Source organism: Myotis nattereri, assembly GCF_964212035.1.
Source record: "Myotis nattereri genome assembly, chromosome: 9".
NCBI lineage: Eukaryota > Metazoa > Chordata > Mammalia > Chiroptera > Vespertilionidae > Myotis > Myotis nattereri.
The window spans coordinates 2707044-2733901 of record NC_138084.1 but is presented as its reverse complement, the minus strand read 5'-3'; the positions used below and the strand labels follow the sequence as shown (position 1 = coordinate 2733901).

General features: G+C 66.5%; 1 protein-coding gene across 1 annotated transcript in view; it reads right to left on the bottom strand.

Annotated features, from left to right (window-relative positions):
• Positions 1–25495, bottom strand: part of DAGLA (diacylglycerol lipase alpha) — a 59796-nt gene extending 34301 nt beyond the window's left edge. The window contains exon 1 of the mRNA XM_081098971.1: positions 25397–25495. The gene's annotated coding sequence lies outside the window, so the exon portion shown is untranslated. The remainder of the gene's footprint in view (positions 1–25396) is intronic.
• Positions 25496–26858: the final 1363 nt, after the last annotated feature.

The following is a 26858-nucleotide window of genomic DNA, read 5'->3' as shown; positions in this document are numbered from 1 at the left end:
CAGAGAAAGCCTTGGCCTCTCCTGCTTCCTTTCCGCTCAGAAGGGGGAGGGGGGGCCTGGAGGACCTGGGAACAGAGGCTTGAAAAGGGGGCGCCCAGGAGGGGGGCCCAGGCCTCCGCGATGGGGGAAGCCCATCAGGCCCCTGGTGAACGCTGTCCTCTGCCTGTTCATGCCTCGGCCCACTCGGTGTCTGGTCGGTAAAGGCCGACCTTGGACTCGTGTTTGCCTGACGTCACCTTCCTTCCCAGAGGCTCGCCCCCAGGGCTCGGGCCCAGCTCTGTCATGTTGCCACTTCTTCCCAGCCGGCTCCCTGGAGTGGGAGAAGGTGGAGCCGAGGCCACAGGCCCCGCACAGTCCCGGGGACCACGGGCTGGGACGCTGCCCTCCAGCCCGAGTGGCACTCCAGGGAGGTAACAGGTTTTTGGCAGGACTTCCTCCCAGCCAGCCTGGGGCAGGTGCCCGCGGCCCCATTAAGCGCGCCCCCGCGGCCCCATTAAGTGCCTGCAGGCCTTGCGCTCACCCCTGCGGCTCCAGGGCATGAACCTCTCAGCAAGAGCAGACAGCTCCGCGGAGAGAGGGCACAGCCCGGGCGCCGAGTGCTAATGGGATGCCCACAGGGGCCGAGGAGACAGACAAGGTCCTGGCCAGACTGGTGAAGGCAGAGGCGCCTGCCAGGCAGAAGGTGGCACCTGGTCTCCTCCGGGGCCTGGCGAGGCCGCGTGACGGCACCTGCCGTCTCCGCAGGAGTGGGGTGAGGGCGCCGGCGAGAGTGGGGGGGGGGGTGAGGGGCTGCCTACGCCGCGGCTCCTGCTGGCTGCTCCCCCCTCGCTGGCCGCTGGCTGCTATAAATACCACGCCTGCGTCTGGAAGCTGCAGGAGGTGACCTAGAATTGTGGGCTCTGGGGCCCCCTGGGTGCCCCTCCCTGCCGGTGTCAGACCAAGCCTGCCTGACCGAGCACCCCCGCGCCTGCCAGACCCCCCCTCTCCCCGCCCCAAGCGGCCTTGGCCAGGGAGGCCCAGCACCGAGGCAGACATGCGGGCCCGACCCCGAGTCTCCTCGCGGGCACATCCACCAGCGGGGGCACGTGCTGGGACGCAGGGCCCCTGGCAGCCACAGCCGGGCGCCTGCAGAGGACCCTCGGCCCAGGGCTGCCTCCTCCAGCTCCTGCAGCTCTACCCCAGGGAGGGGAAGCTCCAAGCCACTGCTCCTCCTCCCTCCTGCCTTCTCAGGCCCATGGTCCCCGCTAGAGGCGACCTGGTTTCCAAACGCGTCATCACCGACAGCCTCCCTGGGACGTACCCTACTTAGACAGGGGCCGGCCAGGGTGCGGGCTGCCGAGTGAGCCCCCTCCTCCGGGGACCCGGACAGGCCCAGGCCCTCAGGCCCCCCGGATCGGGCTGGGCTGGCCTGGGAGATGACCCTGGCCCTGCAGGGTGGGGACACCAGCCCTCACCTGCGGCCAGGGCTGGGGTGCAGGCTTCTGACTGAGGGCAGGGCCAGGGTCTGAGAGGAGAAACGCTGGACACAGCTGCGGGGGGGCGGGGCAGGAAGGGGGGCACCCGGTGGTGTGAGCACAGGGGAGGTCTAGTTAACCATCGTTCACGCCCGCAGCCGCTCTCCAGCCATCAACACAGAAGCACAGTGCCCGCTGCGCGCCGGGGGGCTCGGCAGCCCTCACGGAGCCCAGGGGCCGAGAATGGAGGCTTCCGGCTCATCCTCACAGACAACAATGAACAATTCTGTGATGTGTGCTCGGCAGGGGGGCCCATCAGAGCCTGAGTGGGGCGGGGAGGGGAGCCGCGCTGAGACCTGAAGGATAAGTGAGTAAAGAGCCACCTCAGCGGGAGGGCGGGGAGGGCCCCGGAGGACAGAGCGACGGGCAGACCAGCCGGCGGGCAGAGAGGGGCCAAGGCGGACAGGCTGGTGGGGCCTGAGAGTCCGGGGCCTGAGCTTCGCCCTGAGGACACCTGGAAACCGCGGGCCAAGGCGGGCACCAGGGAGGAGAGAAGTGGGGCCCAGACTGAGGCCGGCAGGCGATGGTGACGGTGGGCAGGCAGCAAGGGAGAGGGCGCTGGCAAGGGCGCCGCACCCAGGGCCCTGCGGCTGGACAGGCCGAGGGGCCGCGCTGGCATCTGCCCTGGTGTCCCCAGGCTCCTGGAGCGCCCCCTGCAGGCGGGGCAGAAGGGACAGGCCCTGGCTCACCCCATCCTGGGGGGGGGGGAACGCCGTGAGAACGTGCTCCCTGAGTTCCAGTTCAGCCCAGTCCTGCCCTCAGCTGTCCGTCCGGCAGCCACCATTCAGGGGTGGTCCTTGGGCTCTGCTCCCACAGCCGAGGGGTCCCCTTAATGGGCTTGGGGTGGAGGCAATTCCCCTGAACACTGAACTCCTTCGCTCTGACCGTGAGCGTGACCACACCCAGGGACCCGAGCCCCGCGGGGATCGAGGAGCTGACACAAACCCACGCGGGAGGGGATGGAGCTGGGACTGAGGGGTCGCCCTCCTCCCCGTTTCCGGTCATCCCACCGAGGAGTGCTCTGCACTGACATCACCCCCTGCAGCCAGCCGCCTCCTCGCCAGCGCTGCCCGCGCACCACCTGCCTTCTTCCCTGCTGTGTCCCAGGACCAGCAGAAGGTCAGGTGCCCACGGGGTCCCTGCTGTCTGAGGGGGAGCCATGTCTGAGCACAGCCTGGGCCCCGGCGTCCTGACTCCTGTCCTGGGCCCTTTCCCCACCTGCGCCCCACCCATACCCCATCTGCGCCCTATCTGCACCCCATCCACGCCCCACCCACACCCACCCACACCCCATTCACGCCCCACCCACACCCCACCCACACCCCATCTGGGCCCCATCCACACCCTATCTACACCCCATCCACGCCCTATCCAGGCCCCATCCGCACCCCATTTGTGCCCATCTGCACTGCTCTCTTGTAGCACTGCCACCCATGCTGTGGGTGAAGCAGGGAGAAGGAGGGTGTCTCCACCTCACTGAGGGGAAACTGCGGCAGGAGGGGGTGTGGGGTGCTTTGCCTGGGGTGACAGTGAGCAGCGGAGCCCGGACTCTGTTATCCGGGAGGTCCTGCTGCCTGAGGGGCTCCGCTTCACCCACAGCTGCTCCTCTTTCCCCCCTCCGTCCCCCAGCCCGCACCCCGGCTTCCCCGCATCGGTAGGAGGGTGACCTGTGTCCACCTCCCGAAAGTGCGCTGCTGCAGGGAGGGAGCCCCTCCCCGGGAGAGCACAGGGGGCCCTGCTCCCAGGTACAGCCCGGCCTCCAGCCTCTCCCTGCGCCAGGGCGCCCTGTGGGGCCCACAGCCCGGCCCCCAGCCTCTCCCTGTGCCAGGATGCCTTGTGGGCCTCCAGCCTCTCCCTGTGCCAGGATGCCTTGTGGGCCTCCAGCCTCTCCCTGCGCCAGGGTGCCCTGTGGGCCTCCAGCCTCTCCCTGTGCCAGGGTGCCCTGTGGGGCCCACAGCCTGCAGCCCGGCCCTGAGGGGGCCTCGGCGAGGTTCAGCCGGCTGTCAGTAAGAAGAAAAGAAGGGGCCTGGGGAAGCGACTTCCCATCAGAGCCTCAGTGTCTTCACTCTAAGATACGGGTGTGGCCAGTGATGTCCAGTCCCCTGGGGTTCACTCTCTATCCCCCCTGACGCCCAGCGTGCGAGGTCCCCAGCCTCTGCCTCGGGTCACCATCCCATGGAGGCCCAGAGACACGGACGACACGGCCGCGCCGCCCAGGAGGCGATGGGCAGGAAATGGCCGGTGTCTTAAGGGCACCGACTTGAACCACGTTCAAAACCCAACCCGTCACGGACGTGCCCGTGACCTTGGGAGTCTCTGCGCCTCAGCTCCTCTCCGGACGATGGAGACGGGCCCAGCGGCTGCCTCCTGGGCTGCTGGGCGGGGCACTTACTTGGTCAAGGGCCTGTCTCCCAGGTCCTTCCTCCCGTGACCCTGATGTGCTCTCTGCCAACTTCCTAGGAATGCGGGGAGAACAAACAAGACATGCGGGAGGCTCCTCAGGAGGAAAGCACTAGAAAAAGCCTCAGCAGTGAGATCACTTCCCTTGAGGAGGGAGCCTGGGCTTCCACCCTCCTGCCCCCGGGGCCTCGCCCAGATCCGCCAGCTTCCCTCCTCCTCCCGCTCCCACCTGCACAGCCAGGGGCCAGGAGCAGGTGGCACCCAGAGGCCTGCCACCCCCAGCATCTTCCTACCAGGGGCCGGGGGCTGGGAAGGGCTGGCCAGCGAGGGGCTGGGCTCTCGACCACGGCCCGCTCCCTGGCAGCCCTCCCATCGCCCTCGGCACAGGCCTCTTCTCAGGGCCGGAGGACACATGAGATCACGTCTGGGAAGGACCAGAGCTCCTCGGAGAGCACAGGCGGAGGGAGCCGCGGGCCACGATGATGAATCAACGTGCTCATCCATCAGCGCCTCGGTTTACTGCGGGGCAGACGGGGCGCGCGGGGGGCTCGGTGTCGGGGAACCCAGGTTTGTACCGGGCGTGGCCACTCCTAGGGTTTAGTAACACCTCAGTGACGCTGGTTAAAGCGCGGCACGAACAGGAGCATCGTCACCGCAAAGGGGGACGCTGAGGCCACCGGCCCCACGGCGTCGCTGTCCGGAGTGACCGCTGGGTGCCCTCGCTGCCGGGGACCGGAGGCCGAGCACAGGCTGGCTCCCTGCTGCCCAGGCCTGCAGGTGCGGGTCCGCCCCGGCTCCGCATCCACCCCTGACCGGCGGCAGGACCGAGGCTCTGGGGCCCGGCGGCCACAGGGGCTCGAACCAGAGACCGTCCTCAGGAGACCAGCTCTCCCTCCTTCCGTCTCCGTCCTGCTCCCGCGGAGGTGGTGGCGGGCCCTGGGCCCCACCTGGAGCCAGAGGCTGCCTCGCCAGCCCCCGCGGCTCCCGGCTCCCGAGGGCCAGCACGGGACTGACCAGGCAGGCTCCTGCAGCGGCCCCAGGCCTGAGCGATGACAGGCTCCAGGCTGCCCTCTGTTTACAGAGCTCTGTGCCCCTGGAGGGCACGGCACCACCTCTTGGTGACAGCCTGCTTGTCCCCGCAGCTGGTCTGACAACCACCAAGCGGAGGAGAGACCACGCCAGCGCAGTGAGCTTGCTGAAGACCACGGTGCAGAGCTGGGTGGACACGGCGGCAGTGCTGTGGCTCCTCGCCCTCCCAGCCCAGAGCCACAAAGAGATGCTAACTGACCACAGGGGGGCGCTGCAGGGGGGCTGCGGTCCCTGCCCAGCCAATGCAGGCCTCTCCCTGAGCGTCCCGTCCAGCTGTGCAGGGGTGTGGGGGAATGGGCTCCCTCTCCCCTGGACACCAGGTTCCCGCCCCCCGCCTCTGTTCACCTAATCAGCTCCCATCCGCCCTGAGGGCCAGGCCCAGGGCCTCCGGGAGCTGGCAGCACTTCCCTGGCCAGCGCCTTGCCCCGGGGAGCTCTGTGGACCAGGGAGAGAAGAAACAGTCAAGTGCCCGGGGCTGATTCATCTGAAAGGGGGTGGCGGGAGGGGCAGGCAGGACTGGTGGACAGGCAAGCCCTCCTGGCTGGGAGGGGCGGGCCACAGACGGATCCAGGAAGGAAAGCAGCAGATGAGCCGGGGCTGGGGCCATGTGCGCCTCTGCCCCAGCACACAAACGTCCCATTGATGCCGCCCCTCACCCCACGCCCCGGGGCCAGTGCTCAACACAGGCTCTGGGGACTCCATGCTCCTGCCGGCCATCCAGCTGCTGCTGCCACTGCCGCTCTGGCATGCCAGGCACGCCAGGCCCGGCGCTGCAGTCACACGGCCTGCGTGGGCGAAGCCTGGCACTGCTGGGGCAGCTCAGGGAACCACGGGGTGTGGCACTTACGGGCAGCCCGGCCCTCCTTCGTACAAGCTGGAAGCCCCAAAGCAGGGGACCACCTGCCTGCCACCCTGGCCCAGCCCCACCCATCTCCCTGGAGGGCAAGTCCCTGGGCAAACAAGGAGCCAGGCTCCCGCGGCAGAGCAAACGCAGAGCTGAGAAAAGCAAACACCGGGCCTCGCTCTGCTGGGCCGCTGCCCTGCAGGACAGCACTCGGCTGCTGGGTGGCCTTTCCGGCAGCTGTCACGGCCCCCCTGGGGGCGGGGGGCGGAATGACTTGGCCTTCCCCACTCCCTCCTCCCTCAGGGAGGAGCCTGAGAGTGAGCGGAGGGGGGGCAGCCTGGGAGAATAGGCGGGGCCTAAGTCCTCAGGGCGCCAGGCTTCCAGGCTTGGGGACCGCCCCCACCCCTGCACTGAGCTTCTCTGGGGACAGGGTATGTGCCCCTGCCAGAGGCTGCTGGGAGGGTCAGGCCAACCTGGGCCTGGCGCCTCTGCTTGGCCACATCCTGGCTGGCGACTCTGAACAAGTCTAGGGACCCTGGTGCCAGGGATGCCCACGTGGACGGCCCTGGCAGAGGTTAAGTGGGACAGGCCTGTGTGGGAACACAGCGCAGAGCTGGGCACTGATGATGGTCTCCATACATGGATGCTCTGTCCAGTGTCACACAGATGTGGGGTGGAGCCGGGGCAGGCCACAGCACCGGGCAGCCCTGTGGAAGTCGGCACCACACCCTGCCGGGGCCTGCTCACTCAGCCACTCTGTGCTCCCCTGGCCCCGGCCCCCAGGGGAGACTTCTGAGCTGCAGCTGCAGCTGCACCAGCAGAGGCTGCTCCACCAGCAAGAGCTACTCCACCAGCAGCGGCTACTCCAGCTGCCCCCAAACCCAAGGCAGCCATGAGCCAGTCCTAGAATTCCCTCCAGCTGAGCAAGGCCTGTGCCCCATGGGCCCCATACAGGGCTTCTGCTTCAGGCTGACCTCGCCCCTCATGCAGCCAGCGGAGCGTGTCTCTTCCACAAAGACCCCACCCTGGGGTGGGACCAGCTGATGAGGCAGCGCGGCCTCTAGCTGCTCCCCTTCACGCCACAGTCGAGTGCTCTGCAGGGCCAGCGCTCTTCATGCCTCAGTGCCTCTGCATGCGCGGTCTCTGCACAGAAAGTCTTTCGAACGCTTGCCCTTCCGGGGAACTCCTCAGCCTCCAAAAGCTGCCAACCCTCCATTCCTGCCCCAGGAGCCCTGGCTCCCCGCTAGCCTGGGAGCCCCCCGAGGGCAGGGCGGCACCCCTGCCCGTGTCGTTGGAAGCCTGCACAGTGTCCGATGCCTCGCAGCTGCTCAAGAAATGTCACCCAGGCCCTGGGACCGGCTCCCTTGTTCTTCTGAGATCACGAGGCTGGCCCGTCCGGCCACAGAGACGCACGTGGGAGCCGGGCAGGACGGAGCTGCCCTGGCGAGGCAGGTGGGGCTCGAGGTCTTCTCTCCTTTGCACGCTGCCCACGGCCTGAGCACCCAGCCTCACCAGGCCCAGGCGGCGCCGGGGCTGGCCCACGGCCTCCCCATCTCCAAAGGCAGATCCACAGTGAACAGGAGGGCGGGCACAGGGAAGTGCCACCGGAACTGCGGGGAGAAAGGGCGTCGCGCGGCCATCTGCTGCGAGCAAGATGTTTGCAGAACACGCGCTCCTCAGCGCTGAGGTCTCCCAGCCAACGCGCGGAGGGCGGGCCGCCCCTCTGCAGATGGGAGCCGGCGGCTCAGCCAAGCCGGGCAGGGGGGGGGGGGGGGCCAGGGCCCTCCTGCCCACCCAGACCCCTGTGCTCCGCTTCCCAAGCAGACCTGGGGCCAGGGTGCCAGCCTAGGCCAGGAGCCGCATCGCCTCTTCCAGGAGGCCCCCCACAGGCTCTGAGGAGCCGACTCCACAATAATGATGACGATGACACATAAGGATAATAAAGGTCACCCGCCACCTGCCAGAGGCCCTGTACCAGGAACTCCAGCCATGGCCGCCCCCTCATCGCCCAGGGAAGAGGGGGGAGAAAGCAGGCTGCAGGGGGGGACGCGGCCCTGCCCCTCCCTGCACAGGCGCTGGCCACCGGGGCCCATCAGGAGAAGGTGCTGCCCCGCCTGCCCCACCCCTCCACGCCCCGTCCTCTAGAGCCGGAGGGGTTCGTAAACCACAGGAGAACATCCCGGTGGGAAGGGACCTTCTGGCCACGGAGTCACACACGCTCACTTTAGGACGGAAGGCGAAAGCCAAGGATGCAGACACCTGGCCCAGCCACAGCGGCTCCCGCGGGGCTGTCCTCTGTCCCATAGGGACAGTCCTGCCTGGAGGACGGCGGCGTGGGGGCCCTGCCAGGAGGGCGACTCCCACCCCCATGCCGCCTGTTCGAGCTGCCACTCAGGACCAGCGGTCAGCCTCAGCGCTCCTGATCGCTGCAGTGGGCCCGCTGAGAGCCGGAGGGCGAGGGCCTGTCCTCTCGGCTGGGCCCCCAGTCCCGTCACCCAGAGGCGGGGCCCCGGGCCGCATTCCTGCCCCAGCTGCGCTGCCCTGCCTTGCCCTGCTCCTGGAGGGACCAGTGTGGCCAGTGGGGCCGACATGCTTGCAGGGGGCCCAGCAGCCTCCTCATCAGAGACCCGGGAGCTGCCCCGGGGCCCCTGCGTCTCGCCAGGCCGGGAGGGTGGGGAGGGGCTGAGAAGTCAGCCTGCTGAGACCTAGCCATGCCAGGGCCCGGTGTCACCCGGGGGGCTGCGGCCCCGGCTATTCCCGCCTGGAGAGGTCAGGGTGACTCTCCCTCCCACTGGCAACAGGAAGGCAGGGGCTCGGGCGACCACCCAGAACCGTACACCCCACCGCTCCCCAACTCAGGGCGCCCACACAGCTCTGCGCCGCCTCGGCAGGCCTGCCTGCAGCTGCATCCACCCTGCTGCCTGCCCGTCCGCCCCCAGCCCCACTCCGCATGCACACCTCCGCCCTGCTGCCGGCTCCCGGCGCCCAAACTGCACAGGCGGGTGTGAATCCTCCAGGGAAGAGCCCACAGTTGTCCCTTTCCCCAGGGGTCCTGGGCCCCACTTCCTGCTCGCAGCCCCCCACAGCGTGGCCCTGTCTGTGGACCCGGGGATCAATGGCTTCTCTGTTATCTGGAGGGAAAGCACTTCACCGGGGCGGGGGGGGGGGGGGGGGAGGGGGGCATGGGGACAGGGAGCAGCCCTTGGTGCTCAGGCCCCGTGTTGAGAAGTGGGCGCTGTGCTGGATGGCGAGTGAAGGTCTGGGCGGGGGGGTGGGGGGTGGGGGGGGGGCGGGGGGGAGGCAGGAAGGAAGGCAGCAGGGGTCGGGAGGCTAAAAGCTCTGTGGGCCCTGCTCCCAGCCAGCCTGGCCCCCCCAGCCCCCTCCCAGCCTCTGGGCCTCCCTCCCTGGGAGCCCTGTCGCCACCCAGACACCTTCACAGCCACTCCTGCCTCGCTGAGCAGCCAGGCCGGTGAGTCAGCGGGGAATCCCGGCACCACCGCTGGGTGACAGTTCCGCTGACACCTACAGAGTGGGGCACCGGGCCCTCCCAGCAGAGGGTGAGAGGAACACCCGCTCCCCCACCCCCATTTCCTGCTCCCTGCGAGGGGCCTGGCAGTGGGAGTGGGAGGAGCCCGAAGAGAGGCTGCGGCAGGGCCTGCGCCTGCTTCTGTGGCCGCTTTGGGCCTCTGGGCCTGACCCCTGTCAGCGGGGAAGGTGGGAGCATGTTCACCACGGCTGCCGGCTCTTGCCCAGTGACTGTCACCCCAGGGCCTCCGTCACCCTCTGTCTCCGGCCCAGGCACCCCCACTACATGCTGCCCTGGACCCCAGGAAGCGTGGGGTGAAGGCCCTCCCTGTGAGGAGGGAGGAGCGCAGGCCCGAGGGGACCGGCCTGAAAGCCTGCAAGGGGCACAGAAAGGACAGGCACCAAGGCTGCTCCCAACAGGACATCCTGTCCCTCCAGAAACCCAGCCAGGTCCCCACAAACCCGCCAGACCGGTTAGCAGTTAGCGGCCACCTCACTGCAGCGGCTGGGCTGCCTGCGGGGTGGGGAGGGGGCCTGCGGGACCCCGCTGGTGGCAGAGGACCGCTGGCCTGCTGAGTGCCACCACCCGTGACTCCATGCCCTTCCAGCCTGACTCCGGCCCAGGTAGGACCTCCTTCTAGGAGCAGGAGAGGAGAGGGAGGGGAGGGCGGGTGTCTGGCGCGCCTCACCCACTGCCTCGGGTGGGCGCCAAGGCCAGGGGGAGAGCAGGCCCGGGACTGGGAGTTCCAGCCCAGGCTTCAGGCGCACTCACAGGATCGGAAGGAGGACCTCCTGGGGATGTCGGTGAAGATGACACGGCCCATCCGGGAGCGCTCACAGCCCAGAATGACCGGGAGACCCATCCTCGGGCCAGAGCGCAGAGCGGTGACGCCAGATCCCACGGCCCCGACAGCTGCTCAGCCCAGGCAACGGAGAAGGCTGCCGTTAGGGCGCTGACGGCTGAGCAGGAGTTGACTGCTCACTTGTTCTTTTCTTCCTCCTCCTCCCACCCCCCCACAAAAGCCCCTCGAACCCTGGAGGCAGACGCACCTGTGCATGGGCCTGTCGGGACCCTGGAGGCAGACGCACCTGTGCATGAGCCTGTCAGGACCCCGGAGGCAGACACACCTGTGCCTGGGCCTGTCAGGGCCCCGGAGGCAGACGCACCTGTGCATGGGCCTGTCAGGGCCCTGGAGGCAGACGCACCTGTGCATGGGCCTGTCAGGGCCCTGGAGGCAGACGCACCTGTGCATGGGCCTGTCAAGACCCCGGAGGCAGACGCACCTGTGCATGGGCCTGTCGGGACCCCAGAGGCAGACGCACCTGTGCATGGGCCTGTCAGGACCCCGGAGGCAGGTGCATCTGTGCATGGGCCTGTCGGGGACCCTGAAAGCAGACGCACCTGTGCATGAGCCTGTCGGGACCCTGAAAGCAGACGCACCTGTGCATGAGCCTGTCGGGGGACCCTGAAAGCAGACGCACCTGTGCATGGGCCTGTCAGGGCCCTGGAGGCAGACGCACCTGTGCATGAGCCCCTCAGAAACCTGGAGGCAGGTGCACCTGTGCATGAGCCTGTCAGGACCCTGGAGGCAGACGCACCTGTGCATGGGCCTGTCAGGACCCCGGAGACAGATGCACCTGTGCATGGGCCTGTCAGGACCCTGGAGGCAGACGCACCTGTGCATGGGCCTGTCAGGACCCCGGAGACAGATGCACCTGTGCATGGGCCTGTCAGGACCCTGGAGGCAGACGCACCTGTGCATGGGCCTGTCAGGACCCCGGAGACAGATGCACCTGTGCATGGGCCTGTCAGGGCCCTGGAGGCAGACGCACCTGTGCATGGGCCTGTCAGGACCCCGGAGGCAGGTGCACCTGTGCATGGGCCTGTCAGGACCCTGGAGGCAGACGCACCTGTGCATGGGCCTGTCGGGACCCTGGAGGCAGACGCACCTGTGCATGGGCCTGTCAGGACCCTGGAGGCAGACGCACCTGTGCATGGGCCTGTCAGGACCCTGGAGGCAGACACACCTGTGCATGGGCCTGTCGGGGACCCTGAAAGCAGACGCACCTGTGCATGGGCCTGTCAGGGCCCTGAAAGCAGACGTACCTGTGCATGGGCCTGTCAGGACCCTGAAAGCAGACGCACCTGTGCATGGGCCTGATCCCAGCCAGCACAGAGGCCGCCCCCTCACCTCTGCCCTCTCGGGGTCTGTGCTGGGCACCATCATTCCCTCCCAGCTCCTGCCTCCGGGTTGCAGGAAAGCTGGCTTCTGTGGAGCCCCCGGTCCAGGAAAATACACACTCATGAGTGCACAGAGGGCCGTCTGGCTGTTTCCCCGGCACCACAGGTAGACACGTGCTTGGTGTCACCCGGGCAGGTACCCAGAGCCCCTCCAAGTTCAGGTTTGAAACCCCTCTCTCTATGGTTCAGGCAAGGAAGGTGTTTGGGGAAGAGACCCAGAAGCCCATCCATTACTTAGAAAGAAGACTGAAAAGATGTGACCACACAAATCCCATGGGTTTCTGGAAGTGGCTTTAAAGCAAATGGCTTGAAAGGACGCCCCCTCCTCCCCGCACTGAGCCACTCCTTGGAAAACAGCCGCTCGAAGGGCTGCAGCTCAGGGCGGCTGAGGCGGAGGGAAATGGGGTCTCAGCCACAAAGCCAGGCGGGGGGCCTGCGACAGAGGCAGCTCTGGGCAGAAGATGAAAGCAGACACCCAACCGCCAGCAGCGTGAAGGGGTCACGGGAGGCCAGGATCAGACCCAGGGACGGGTGCCCCCCAGCCCCCCACTGCCGGCGGCTTAGTTTCATTCCCTGCACCTGGCGCCTCTTGTGCTCCTGCTCCGCCCTCACCTTGCTCGGAGGGCCCTGCCCTGAGCAGCTGTCTCTGAATACACTCTCGCCAGGCAGCTGGGACCGACAGGCGGGCTCTTCCTGGACAGCACAAGTAGCTTAGGCCTCCCGGCAAGGGGGGCCGAGGGGGAAGGTATGTGACGCCCCAGAGATTAAAGCTAGAAGGGCCCAGGGGGACCCAGAGCTCAAGCCTCCCTGACTCCCTGAATTTCAGAGATGAAGACCCTAAGCCCAGAGAGGGATGCTGACATGCCCAAGGTCACACAGCCATGGGCCCTGCCCCGCCCCGCCCCGCCCTGCCCTGCCCAGGGCTGCTTTCAAAGCCTCATTCATTCAACCACCACCTCCGAGCACATCCTCTGAGGCACTCTGGAACGTAGGTTCAGGCGCCTAGGGGACGCCCTGATGGAAACTGAACTCCGCCCCAGAGGCTAGCGAGCTTGGGGGCTCCCCATCCTTCGGCTGCCCGCCCCCCCTCTTTCCTCTGTTGTTAAAGGGGGGAGGTACCCTTGCTATCATCAGGAAAAACTCAATGCAGAGAGACAAGTGGGGGGAACAGTGTGAGGGACTGGGGAGCAGCAGGCACAGCCGGGGGGGGGAGTAGGGGGGAGACCGTGGGGAAGGTCACCCCAGCAGGCAGGTGGAGCGAGAGGAGCCGGTCTGGGAGGCTGGGCCTGCCACGGGCCCCTGTGACCTGACACGCTCAGCTATGCCTGCTTTTTCCTTCTTATTTCTCCTTAGAAAATAGACACCAAGGGGGGGGGGGGGGGATGGGAGAGAGAGCGAGAAAGGGAAAGAAAATAGAAAACGCCCAGGATCCCTCCGGAAATGATGAACTGTTCACATCTGTCCGGCCTTTCTTTTCCTCTGTCCAAACACGGGGTCACCCCACACCTACTGCTCCATTTCACTGAGCTCGAGAAGGTAAACACTTCTCTCCATTGAACATTTTTCCAGCCCCCTCTTCCCTCATGACTGGAGCTGTCCATGTGCCTGGCATGCGTGAGCTTACGCGACAGTTCCCTGCTGGGGCCCTCTTCTCACTGAGAACATTCCAGCAGCTGGGGGGACCCCAGGCAGCACCGTGCTGGAGCCTGGGGCTCCTGATGCCCGGGCCCATCTGCCCCCCCAGAGACAAAGTTTTATGCAGAAGTTGAGGGGGGGGGTATGGAATGGGTCCTGCCCGCAGCTCTCAAGCAGTGACGGACTCCCAGAAGTACAGGGATAAATGCAGATTCCTAGGCCCCGAACAGAAATTCTGGCTGGGTCCAAAGTAGGGCCCAGGAACCTGTATTCTTTTTTTTTTTTCAATGAAATCTTTATTGTTCAGATTATTACATTAGTTACTCTTTTTTCCCACCATAACTCCCCTCCATCCAGTTCCCACCCCACCCTCCGCCCTCACTCCCCACCCACTGTCCTCATCCATAGGTGCACGATTATTGTCCAATCTCTTCCCTCACCCCCACACCCCTCCCCCCCCCCCAAGAATAGTCAGTCCATTCCCTTCCTATGTCCCTGATTCTATTACAATCACCAGAGGAACCTATATTCTGAGCGAGTCCCATCTCAGCCAATCCCAGGAGATCCTGATGCTGGGGACACCGCCCACACTCAGAGAGGCCAGGCTCAGGACGGGCCGCAGGGCTTCCACCCGAGTGAGCACAGCCGTCCAGCTTCAGGCTCCTGGGCTCCGCTCCCTGAGGTTCAGATTCGGGCCGGGGGCTCCCTGAGGTTCTGATTTGGGCTGGGGGCTCCCTGAGGTTCTGATTCGGGCTGGGGGCTCCCTGAGGTTCTGATTCGGGCCGGGGGCTCCCTGAGGTTCTGATTCGGGCTGGGGGCTCCCTGAGGTTCTGATTCGGGCTGGGGGCTCCCTGAGGTTCTGATTCGGGCTGGGGCTCCCTGAGGTTCTGCATCTCTAACCCGTTCTCAGGTGTCGCTGCTGTGCTGGCTCATGGCCCACATTGGGAGCGTGGAACTCCACTCACGTGGGCACACGGACAGGTGTGGGCAGGCGGGGCGAGGGGCACTTTGATGGGTCATCAGCCAGAACCGAGTGAGCTCTTCCTATGCCTCAAGACTGCCCGGCCGCTCCAGGCGTGGCCTGTGGGCCGTCACCAGGAGCTGACCTGGGCCTCCTGCCTGCGCGGGATCGGTATTGGTTAAGTCCCCAGGTGACCCGTGTCCCCATTAAAGAAGCACCAGGCTGCGTCCTTGACACGCATCATCCCTGCCTCCCCCCTTCCCCCCATCCCCCACCCCCAGCGCTCCCAGAGCAGCTCAACCACTCCTCTGATGACGCAGGTGGGCACTGAAACCACAGGAAGCCAGTGGGTCCAGCCCAGAGCCTGAGCACCTCGCACCCCACCCCTCCCCGCACCCCCAGTCACAACGCTCCCCGAAAGCACTCCTCCGGGTGGGCTCCAACGCACCACTTCCCCGAGGAGAGCTGGGAGGCAGGGGCCGCCAACCTCCCTGATGCTCCCCCGGAAACGCCGGTGATACCCCCGCCCCCCCACCCTGGGCCCAGGCCCACTCGTCCCGTCCAGGGCACAGACAGGGCACAGGGCCTGGGGCTCGCGCCTCCGGAGCCCGCAGGCTCTGCGGACGCAGCTGGGAGCAGGAAGTGGGAAGTGGGAACCGGGCAGAGCAACCGGAGCTGGGTTTGGTCTGAGGACATTCTTTCGCCGCCAGACTCTGCGTGCCTCCTGGAAGGAAGCGGGGAATAGCCGGCCGGGCCGCCCCTTCCAACCGCCCAGCCGCTGCCACGTGCAATTACAACTTCAGAGGCGCCTATAATTTATACATCCCAGGGCGCACCGCTCCAGCTGCTTTATGATGGGAGTGCATTACCCCACGGGCTCCAGCTTCTACAAAGTGCTGAGCAGATGGTGGGCTGTGTGCTGGCTTAGTTACCGCCGCCGGAAGCCGGCTCAATGGGTTCACCTGGGGAGGGAGGGCCGGCTCTCTAAGGGCCAAGCGATGGAGAAGGCGGCTCCGAGAGCAGGCTGCCGTGAGCCATCTATTAGGCTGTGCCGCGCAGGCTGGCAGCAGGGGACAACCTGCAGCCCAGCATGACTGGCGGGGGCACGTGGGGTGAGAGGAGCCAGCTGTGTGTGCCCGAAAGCCACCTGCCACGGCCGGACAGGTGCCGGGTCTGAGGAGGTGCCCACAGGCGGGCCTGTGCGTGGAGAGTGACAGGCCTCTCGGCGGTAGGGCCCTTCCTTTTGGAAGAACCTGTTCTCCTGTGATTTGCAGGGTCTCCAGACCCGACACCAGGTGGGGGACCGAGAAGGAAGCCGGCCAAGAGCAGGGGCCGGACAGTGGGGGCCTGTGTCCCAGCCCGCCAGCCGAAAGTATAAAGAAACCTTCTAGCAGGTTCCTTCCATTCTCCAGGGAAGCTGAGGTCCTGGCCGGTCTCCTGCTATAGAACCCGCATGCTCCCTCGGCGGGTGGGTGGGCACCGCCTGGGCACAGAGCCCGGAGCCCGGCGCGTGCCCACGGAGCAGGAGCTGTCACTACTCTTTGCGTTAGATGAGTTACTACGCACAGAGCGCGGAGGGCGAGCCTGGCAGAGAGGAATGCCAGGGAGAGCCTGCTGGTGTTGCTGTTGTTACCTTGTACACTGTCTGTCACCTGTCAGCCATCACCGGGGACTCCCTGAGGGCCAGGTGGGAACTTGTACTGTTCCCAGCCCGGGCGCGGAGCTGGGGGCCAGCGGGGCCGGGCCAGCTCCCCGGGACGGAGGCCGGGGCTGTGCGTGGCAAGGCCGTCCTCTCTCCACAGTCGGGCCCCCGCCCAAGGAAGGGTCCTTTCAAAGGTCCGCCACCCAAACCAAGTCTGGAGAAAAACTCCTCGACTTCCAGGAGGAAGGCGCCTCCAGATGTGGCTGTGTTCCTGGCCCTGGGGCTGGGGCCGCCTCTGGCCTTCTCCTCCGGCATGTCCTTGAACCTGGGACCTCAGGCCTCAGCTGGGGCTTTGTGCCCCACAGGCTGGGTTCCCGTGGCCGCCAGCCAGGCCCCTTTGGCAGCGCTGGCCGGCCGCCTTCTGCAGCCACCGGAGCGGCTGTCCTGACCGGCGAGGACCAGAGAGGACGGGCAGGGGGTGGGGGGGAGGTCTGGATTCGCCAAGGATGCCGGGGTTCCTGGCTGTGAGCACACGTCCTGACCCCTCTGGCCATGCACAACCGGACCCACCGGCCATCTTCCCACGGGCACAGGAGGGTCAGAGAGGCTCTGAGGAAAGACACTGGCTTCCCCCAAAGGCCTCAGGGGAGGAAAAGGTGGACAAAGAGAAGGCAGCCAGTGGAAGAAGTGCCAAAGGAAGGAAACCAAAAGGAGCTGGGGGCAGGGGCCGGCCTCAGGGAGGGCTGGGCAGGAAGGAAGGGGGAAGATGCCAGAGGGCACTGCCAGCTTGAGGAGAGGCCAGAAGCTGGAGGGGACGGGAGGGGGGCCCGGGCCTGGCGGGTGGGCGTGGTGCAGGGCCTGCCTGGCTGCAGAGGAGACGCGGCCTTGTTCGGAAAGGGAGGACCCTTAGCTGAGCACCGGCCAGGCCGGGGTTAAAGAGAAGAGTCACAGAAGCAACCCCAGGGACTAACAACAGCAGGGAGCATGTACCGAGAGCCTGCGCGCTCCTGGCACCCGGCAGGGCTTCCGGGGTGGCGTCCCCCTCGAGGGCCAGTATGCCACACCCCGTTACACCCCCACTTCACAGATGAGGAAGCTGAGGCGCAGGGGGGTGAAGTGACCTGCCAAGTAGCCGTGGGCTCCGCGAAGCTCCGTCTCTCCGCTACAGGCCACGCCTGCAGGCCTTGTCAGGCTGGGTTTAGAGAGCAGGAGAGTGAATCAGAAGAGGGTGACCCAAGGGACCCGAGTGGCCTGGTCCTGGAGGCACAGCCCTGAGTGGGTGGGGCGGGCAGGTGCTGCCTGCAGGTGGTCCCTGGGCGTGACTGGCCCCTGAGACTGGAAAGGCCACGGGAGTCCCTCCGCTGCGGGGCCCAGGGCGGCCGGAATCTGCAGCGGGACAGCTGTCCAGGCAGCGTGGGCCAGGGCTGCCGTGGGAGCGGCTGCAGGGCGTGCCGCGGGCCTGATGTCATCCCGCCTGCAGAAGGCGGAAACTTGGGAAGCGAAACGAAACGCCACCAAACAGCAGCCCGGCCACAGACTTCCAGCAGCCAAGCCAGGCGGGCCTCGCCCCCACCAGCAGGGCAACCTCTACCCTCTTCTCCGGGGCCTGGGGGCTGGGGTCCCCAGCAGCAAGCATCCTGCCCCCCAGGCCCAGCTCCGCGCAGAAACGCACTTGGAGTGAAGCTGATGAGAAAGCAGAGGCTCCCCAGCCAACGCCCTGGGAACCCAGCCACGGAGCGGCCGCCAGTCTCCCCCCCACCCCCCACCCCGCTTTCCGGAACAGCAGCCGCGGCTCACCCTTCACCAGGCTCCCGTGCGTTCGGAGGGATGAGGGGATGCCCTGCGGCTGCGTGGTGAGCTGTCCTTTCTCACCAAACCCAGCCTGGACCCACCTAGTCAGGCTGCCCAGGCGAGTGGAGGAGAGAGGGGTGAGGGGCCCACAACCCCAGGCGGCCCTTGCACTACCCCCCGCCCCCCAGGACCCAGAGCAGGAGGGACTGCCTCCAGGTGCTGGCCAGCCCACAGGGTACCAGGCTGGGGCAGGGCACTCACTCGAGGGACCTCCTGCCCAGCTCTGGGTGCAACAGGGCCGTCGAGTGCATCCTTGCCACCTGGCAAGCCACGGGCCCGCTGGCCTGTCCGGGCGGTTCAGAGGGCCTGGGTCCAGGTGCCTGAGCATCTCACCCTGTGCGCCAGCTCTGGAGTCTCCGACACAAGCAGCTCTAGTCCTCTACTGCCAGCGTCTCCCACCGCGGCCCCTGGAGCTCGGGGACAGTCCGTGCAGGAGGGAGAGCAAGCATCATTGCTGCTGTTACACAAACAGGGCCGACGAGGCGCCGAGAGGCTGGGTGACTCATCTGAAGTCGCCCAGCAGAGCCAGGGCCCAGCACCCTCACCTGCCTCATTGTCTCCCTAAAATCACCGTCCTGTGTGAGTGGGCACACCGGGTCCCCACAGCAAAGGAGGGGGCCCTGCACACACCAGCTCTCCAGGCCAGAATGGTGAAAGCTGGGGAACTACACAGGCATCTGATGAACACACAGGCCCAAGGAGACGGAGAGGGAAAGGGATGCAGGGAGAATCAGATCCGCACCCCGCACCTCGCGGCTGCTGGGCTCCGAAGCCTGGCCCCGCCGCCCCCAGCCGAGTGCCTAGAGCTGGTTTCTCAACCTCGTCTGTAAAATGGGCGCCTGTGTCGCGCCTCTCGGGGTGGCTTCGAGGACTCCGTGAGCGAACGCGTGCACGGCGCCTGGCCTCGCTGCCCAGTGAGTGCTGCTTTGCCGTTACTGTTCGTCTTCCGTGAGGATGCGCATGAGTGAGGGGAACGAGCCACCGACATGTTACAACACACCCCCCCCGGGGATGCGGGTGCTGTGACCCCCGACCATGTCCGAGAGGACAGTCCTGAAGTCAGTGCGGCGGGAAGAAGGGCATCATGGGATAGGTGGGCTGTGTGGGGCCTGGAGGAGAGGAGAAGAGAGTTCACACCCCGGCTCCCCACCTACTCGCCTGTCCCGGGGCAGGGAGCTCGCCTCTCTGAGCCTCCTGGAGGCGGGGGCTGGAGCGGGGCCTGGGGCAGGTGGAATGAGCCCCTCTGGACGGGGCTGGTTTAGTGCCTCCACATTCGCCACCCGGACACGGCTGTTACTCCTGCGCTGTTGTGTGTCTGAGCAAAGCCTCCTGGAGACAGGCACGTTGGGGCCTTCCCAGACCCCCCAAACCTGAAAGGGTTTGGCAGAAGCCCGGGCGCAGGCCTCTGTCCCGGCGGGTCGGTTGGCGGGCAGAGGGGCAGCCCGCAGAGCTCACGCCTCGCCGGCCTCCCCGCCGGAGCAGCCATGTGCTGGGAGGTGCAGGGTGGATGGTACATAATGAAGGGACATCAATAATAGATTAAGCTCAAGTAAGTCCAGGAACATCAATCATAAATTAATTAATGGCTCCAGAAGAGGCAGCGACAAGGGGCCTCTTCAGGTTGAATGCCTCGCCTTACACAGCCCAGGCCCACCCTCCCCTCCCGCATCTCCCGGTGGAGGCAGGCCCTGCTCTCCCGCCCACCACCCAGCTCACCCATCCCCCCAGCTCGACCCCTACCCCCCAGCTCACCCATGCCCCCAGCTCACCCACTACCCCCCCAGCTCGCCCACACCCCCAGCTCACCCACCCCCAGCTCGCCCACTACCCCGCCAGCTCGCCCACCCCCCAGCTCTCCCACCCCCCAGCTTGCCCTCTACCTCCCCCTACAGCTCGGAGAACGCCCAGGTGCTGAGAGGGTTCTGATCAAACCTCCCAGAATAGCAGCCTCCTGGGCTGAACTCAGGCAGGCGGCATTTCAAGGGGTAATTTGGGGAGGAAAGGATCAAGCGCCTGGAAGGAGTGTGAGGACTCGGGGACCGCTGGGCAGGTCCTCGGGGATGAGGACAGCCTTGCGGGCAGCGCGAACGGCCTCCTGGGGATGTGGGAGAGCCCCCACTCCCACTCCCACTCCCCCTCCCGGCCTGGAACGCGAGGAGGCCAAGCCGCTGAAAGTCAAGTGTGGGCAGCGCATCCCGGGTGGGGCACCGAGGCGCTGCTGCCCCTGCTCCGGCCCTCCCTCCTGGGCCGGCTGCTCGCCCGCCTCTTACCGACCCAACCACAGATCTCATGGCTCCCCTCTCACCCCCATAACCATCCAAGTTGGTCTCTCCCCTTCCCTCCCCCGGGCGGCTACTGCCCAGCGTCAAGCCCCCGCACCCGCACCTGCCCTAGCCGCCAGCTGGCCTCCCCTCCGGTCCCCCCTCCTGGCACCTCGCCCCCAGGACACTTCAGTGACTGCCCATGTTCTCCACACACCCCATGGGGCCACAGCCATGGCTCTCGGGGACCCAGCTCCAGCCCACTTGTGCAATCTTAGCTTTCATTGCTTCCATTTCCGGCACCCAGTGCTCAATCCAGACCACAAACGGTCGAGCCTGGCTTCCCCAGACATCCTCTCCCCCCACCCCCATTGTTCTGCTTCCTCCACAGTCACCTGCACGGCCCAGGCTGAAGGCATCACCACCCGCGTCTCCCGGATCTCCCTCATCCCAGTCACTCCGCCTCCTCGGACCTCCCCTCCGGGGGCTCTGCCTCTGGAAACTGCAGCGCAGACCTCGCGTCCTCCTCCCATCGTCTCCACAGACTGCGAGGTCCTCGAGGACAGGAGCCACACTGGTCGGCTCGGGAATGTCCAGTTTGTCGCCATGGCCCCACGGGTACCAACCCTCAGCGGGTGCTCACAAAGTAGGTATCCTCCTGGCTGGTGTGGCTCAGTGGGTGAGTGTTGACTCAATGAACCAAGAGGTCACCGGTTCGATTCCCAGTCAGGGCACAGACCCGGTTGTGAGTTCAATCCCCAGGGGGAGGGGGGGCGTGCAGGAGGCATCCAATCGATATTTCTCTCTCACGGATGTTTCCATCTCTCTATTCCTCTCCCTTCCTCTCTCTCTAAAAAATCAATAAAAACACCTTTTTAAAAAAGCAGTGTCTGGGTGGAACCATTCCCCAGGGACAAAGACGTTATTCTGTGTCTGGTTCTGTTGGCGGATGTGCAGGATTCCGTCCGTGCCGAGGGCAGGCGTGGGGAGTTCACACCGAGAAGGGGCTGGCCGCCTGCATCCTCCCTGTAACGACGCGGGTCACCAGGTCACTGCTTTCCTGTGGACCCGCCGCCGGCTGCGAGGGCAGGGCATGTCCCGCATGCGCTTGCTCTCCCAGGACCTCGGCACTCGCCAGGCACCGCCGTTAGTTAGGCCGTGGCATTCCTGCCACCACCCTGGTGAGAGGTTTGACTGCCCATTTCACAGGCGAGGAAACTGAGGTGCAGAAAGGCCCTGGGACTCAGACCTGGGTCTGTTGGATGCCAGAACCCCACGTCATAACGCCCGTGGGCTCCAATGCTACCGCCTGTCGCCCAGGGGGGCCTGTCGCCCGCTGAGTTCCAGGGGGCCGTGAGGAGGCGCGTGGGGCAGGCACACGTGTACGTGTTTGAGAGCCACGCCTCCAGCCTGGCTTCCTTCTGAGGCTACTGAGGAAGCAGAGAGGCCCCTCTTGTAAGAATCACACAGGAGACGTGAAATCCGCCCTCCGCTCCCACTGTTCTCTCCTGCTTCTGCGGGCCCAGCCACTCCCCCTCCGCACACCCACCGACACCAGGCCGGCCAGACACAGAAGCCCACCGGTCCCCACACCGCCAGACGCTCCACGCCCCCTCAGCCCTCGCTTCCCACGGACACACTTACGGGCACACGTGGCTTCACACATGTGCAAACCCCAGGCAGCCCTTTGGCGGGGACAGCCCCACCCTACTCGTCTCAGCCACGACCTGGCAGGGGCTTGGACGTTCAAGCCAAACACCCTCACCTGTGGCCACACGGCCCCCTCCACGCCAGCCCCCCACACCCCCTACCCCAGCGGCCAGAAGTCCCCGGGATCAGTTTCCTGGGTCCTCCCGGCCTGCACACGCCTGCCCCTGTCCAGCCTGCCAAGGCCAGGATCTCAGAGGAAAGAAGAAAATCAAGATAGATCGCCCCGGCCCCCGGGGAGAGAACCACATCCTCCAGGTCCTGGGCTGGCGGTTCTGAGATTCCTCTTCCGCTGACCACACGCTCACCGATATTCCCCCGGCGCTACTTGCCCGCCACGAGAGTGTAACGCACAGCTATTCCAGGAAGAAATGGAACTCAGGTGGGGCGCCCGGCCAACAGGTGATTAAGCCCTGAGGTCCCCCTCTGGTCCCAGCAGGAGGGCAGGGTGGGGAGTGGCTTCCGCTGACAGGCGAGCCTCCAGCCGGGGCGGGCGGGCTGGTGCTCTCAGCTCCGGTCCGAGGCCTCTGTCCGGAGATGCCCGATTCCCCGGCCCGCTGCGGGGGAGCAGCCGGGCACCGTGACTTACGAGCCGAGGAAGGACAGACTGCCAGGAGCTGAGATGAGCAACTTCTGGAGAAACATGGACTGGGAACAGGACTGAGGACCAGAGCTGGAAAAAGTCTCAGCTTGAGAGCTGCTGGCCCTCGACGTCCACCCCGTGGTGCTACCCCCACCCGGCACCCGTGGACACGACAGGGAGCAGTCACTGGCCGAGGCCCCAGGCCTCCAACTCCGAGGGCTCGGACACAGGCTCCGCTCCGCCCCGCTCTTGGGCACAGAGGGCCAACTCCCCCTCTCTGAGCGGCCGCAGCCGCCACCCAGCTCTGCGGTGCGGAGTCCCGGCACCCCGGGCAGATGGCAAGGGGTGGCTGCAGAGGGTCCTGGAGCCCCAGACCATCGGGCTGAGCACAACTCAAAACAAACAGGCGGCGGTGTGGAGGGGAGCTGAGGGGCGTGGACGCCGGGCATTCCCTGCAGGGAGGGCTGAAGCTTCCTCGGAAGGGGCTTGCACTTAGGAGAGCCGTGCAGGCAGGGATGGAGGTGCGGGCAGCTCCCGGGGAGGCAGAGAAAGGCGCTGCGGGGCGTGTGCGGGACAGAACTCCCAGCCCCGCGGCCCAAACCGGGACCAATGGCCAAGGAAGCCTTGCAAGGCCAGGCAGGGCCCAGGCGGCAGCCACTGGGCAGGGCGAGGCCCACGGCGTGGAAAAGCCAGCCTGGCGGGGCCATGTTCCCTCTACCCCACGGCTGGGCACTGCGGCCTGGCCACTGAGCGGGCACTCGGCCTCGGAGAGCAGGCTGTGGAAACGGCTGCTGGCCGAGGCAGACACCACGTGGGATGCTCAGCAGGGGTAGGATGAACAGGCGCCCAGGGCAGAGCCTGCTGGCTGTGCAGGCCTGAGGTCAGGCTCTGCCGCCAGTGGCAGGCGAGGCCCCTGCTGGCAGGAGGCGCCCCCCTCAGCTTCCGGACCCGGGACGGCCCTTCCGATGGGAGTGGGCCCACGCCGGGAACTCGTGCCTCTCCTGTCAGCCCTCGAGGACCCCTCTGAGGGTGCCCATCGCCCCTTCTCCTGGCCCACGTGTCGGAGGGCATCCCTCAGGATCTCCAGTCCCCCTGCCATCCGGTCTCAGCCTCCCTCACGGGCCCACATGGCCCGAGCCCACCTGGTGGCTCTGACCCACTTCGCGTTCCTCAGGCCACAGTCTCAAAACTGCTGACGTGGCTGCTCCCCACCCCCACCCTCAGAACCCAGAGCCCAGGGGAATTCTCCGGAGGAAACGCTCGTTTCCAAGCCCCCCTCCCACACAGGTACCCCAGATCTATCAGCCACAGACACCTCCAGCCCTGCGTGGACCCGGGGCGGCACGCCTGCAGCCGAGCGAGTGCCTCCCGCTGGCTCCCGCCACTCCCACAGGACCCCACGCTGGCTGCCGCCACGCTCGGGACTTGGCTGCTGACTCACACTGTCCACAGACGCCCCTTTCCCCCACCAGAGCCTGTACCCTCCTGGCCTCTAATTCCCTAAGACAAGTTCTCGCTCTCCCGGCTGCTTCCTCCCCAGTCACATCCTACGCCTCCATTTCCCACCCGGGCTCTTTACCTGGCGAGAACCCCCGGTCCCTGTGCAGCGTTCGCGGCTGCGAAGGGTTTTCACGTGCGTCGTCCCCTCCTGCCCCTAGGACCACCCTGTGACACAACCCTGGGAGGTGAAGTCACCTGCTCAAGGTCGTGCCGCCCCCAGACGGGAAGTCCAGTTTTCTGGCTCCAAGTGCACTCACTGGGCGGTGCCCCAGCTTTAAGGAACCTCAGCAGCACCTCCAAGCGCCCACCTTCGCCAGTGAGCCGCCACCTGCCACCCTAGTGCCCCATACCCTCAACACCACCTTCCTGGGTTCCTCAAGGCCTCCCCCAGACTCAGCCCAAGCGCACCACATTTCTTCTTCTACCCGATTCCACTCCCCCCGGTGATCCACAGAGACCTAAAGATTTCCTCCACACCCCAAGACTTCCCGGGGGGGGGGGGCTGCAAGTTGCCCCTCTGTGAAGTACAACCCGGTGAGACCCTCCCCGGAAGCTTCCCGAAGGCCTGGGGGGACAGGCACGGTGCCGGCACACTCCCAGGGCTACAGACGCATCGTTCACACGTGGCCCCAGCGATGCTCTGGCCCCAAAGGCTTCTGAGCATCAAAGAAGACAGGCAACTCCCAGACACCCTGGACGAACCATCAACCGAGAAGGCTGGGCCAGCGACTACAGACAGATGGGTGCCACGCCCCTCCCCGCCCGTGGACACAGGTCACCCCTCGGCCCTGTATGTTTCCCACTGTCCATGGATGGTGATCGCTGCTGAGACCCCCACCTCCCTTCTTCTCCGAAGCTGGATCCAGATTCATGAGCCCAGGGTAATGCCGGGACCTGGACCGGCCTCTGTCTGGGCCGCTATCAGGGACCTCGTGGTAGACGCATGTCCTGCTGTCTCTCCTTTTTGTCCATTAGAAGGGACACCAGCCTTCGCCCAGGCGTCTGCCTTCCCCCAGTCCAGTGTCCCCAGCAGGCATGAAGGGGGCTGGTGGCAGAGGCACGTGCCCTTCCCATCCACCTGGGGCTGAGGGCCGCGGACTCTCCCGGCCCAGGGCCAGGCAGCCCCCGGCACCGCGCTGTGCCAGGCCCTTTCTCACGGTCGCCAAGAGCTCCAGTCATGCTGGGGACACCCTGCTTCAAGCCCCAGGTGCCATCTCTCCAGACCGTGCCAAGGCCAGCACAATCCACTCCCCAGCAATGCAGCACTTCCTCATCCCCTGGCAGGGGCACCACCGGCGCCTGGAAACCAGTCCAAGTGCTGTGCCCACCACCCGCTGCGCCCAGGGCTGCGCCCGCCCCGCACCGGGGCGGCCACCATCGCACAGGGTGGCGGCGAGTCTCCTGACAGCTGTGCCCGAAAAACCACGCTGCCTGTGCCAGACCCACACTGCCCACGCCCGTGCCACGGGTGTCACCATCCCCACGCCGGCGCCAGGGGCTCCGCGGAGCCCACACCTGCCATGGGCGCGCGTGGCAGCCGCGCCTCCGCCCGCGGACCCGTCGGGCCGGCCACCGCGCGCCCCGGGCACTGCGCCTCCGGCCACGCCGCTCGCACCGCGCCCGCGCCCGGGGCCCCCCTTACCTCCCGCGCGCCGCAGAGCTCGGCCCGCCGCCGCCGCCACCTCCATCCTGGGCTCCCCGAGGCCCCGATTCACTAACGCCGCTTCCGCAGGGCGCCGGCGCCGGCGCGGAGGCCGCCTCCGCCCCCCGGGGGACACCGCGTCCTTTACGTAAACCCACTCCGCCGCCAGCGGTGACCATGGCGACGACCGCGGGGCGGCAGCGCCCCCTTGTGCCAGGGAGGGGAGCGGCGCCGCGGCCGGAGCGGGTGCAGCCTTCCCCCTGCGCCGCCCTGCGCGTGGGGGCGGTGGGCGCCTGGCTCCCGCCCCGGCCGGGCTCCGTGGGCGGCCGGGAGGGGCAGGACGGGCCGCGCTGCCTGCGGGGAAGGGAGCCGCCTCGGTCCCCCTCCTTCAGACCCCGCGTGACCGGGCTTAGCGTGGGAGAAGCAAAAAAGCAAGTAGGATCGCTGGAGGGCTGGTTCACGAGGGCGGGGTGGGGGGGACGGGACCGGTTCCACCTACCCGGGTGATTGAGAGCTCCTGGAGGGGATGGAGCAGGCCACTGTGTCCTTCCCACACCCACCCCGCCCCCTGGAACCCAGCAGGGTGCAAGGGGCGCTGGGCCAATTTGGGATTCCTGGTAAATGCAGAAAATGGCCCGTCCTGCTCCTCTCCTCACACGCCCATTCATTCCGGCTGCAGGTCACTTACACCTTCCCTGAGCGCCTCGGAGCAGGGAGTGCTGCGTGGGGTCCCCACGTGGGATGTGCTTCCCCCTGGGGGGGATGGGGGAGGGGGTGGGCGCACGGACCCGCAGGACCTGAGCCTGCCCTCAAGGAGCTCAGTCCACGGGCAAGACCATCACAAGGCAGGCGCCTGTGGGAGGCGCTGACGGAGCTTGTGCTGGTAGGAAGGGCGCTTCATCAGCCCACTGACCACCCAGCTGGTGGAGGAGAAATTCCTCAGAGGCAGAAAGGGGAGTCGCCTGTGTGTGCAGGGGAAGTGCCGCGGAATGCTCTCTGGGCCCTGTGGGCACCCAGCTCGTGCAAACGGGTCCTGTGGGCACCCAGCTCCGTGCAAACGGGCCCTGTGGGCACCCAGCTCCGTGCAAACGGGAGCCACCCACCGTGGCGCATGAGCGGCTGAGTGCAAGAGGGACTGGGCCGGGGTCTCAGCCCGAGAGCTCCCTGCACACCCGGTCCAGGCCGCCTTCCTCTCTGTGGGAGGAGCGGTGGGAGCTACTTCTGGAAGCTGTTCTGTGTCACCTGTGGTGATTCCAATGTCAAACTGCCGCTTACATACAAAAAGAGAACGGGGGTGAGGGCCCAGACAAACACTGGGTGGACCCTCAGGGGATTCAAGGCAGAGCTGAGCCCTCCCGCCTGGGGAAGGGCAGGGGTTCCTCGAGGCTTTAAGGACCGACTGTACGGATAGCAGTTTAGGGACCTTCTTTCTAGATCATTGCAATTAATCAGAATCGAGACT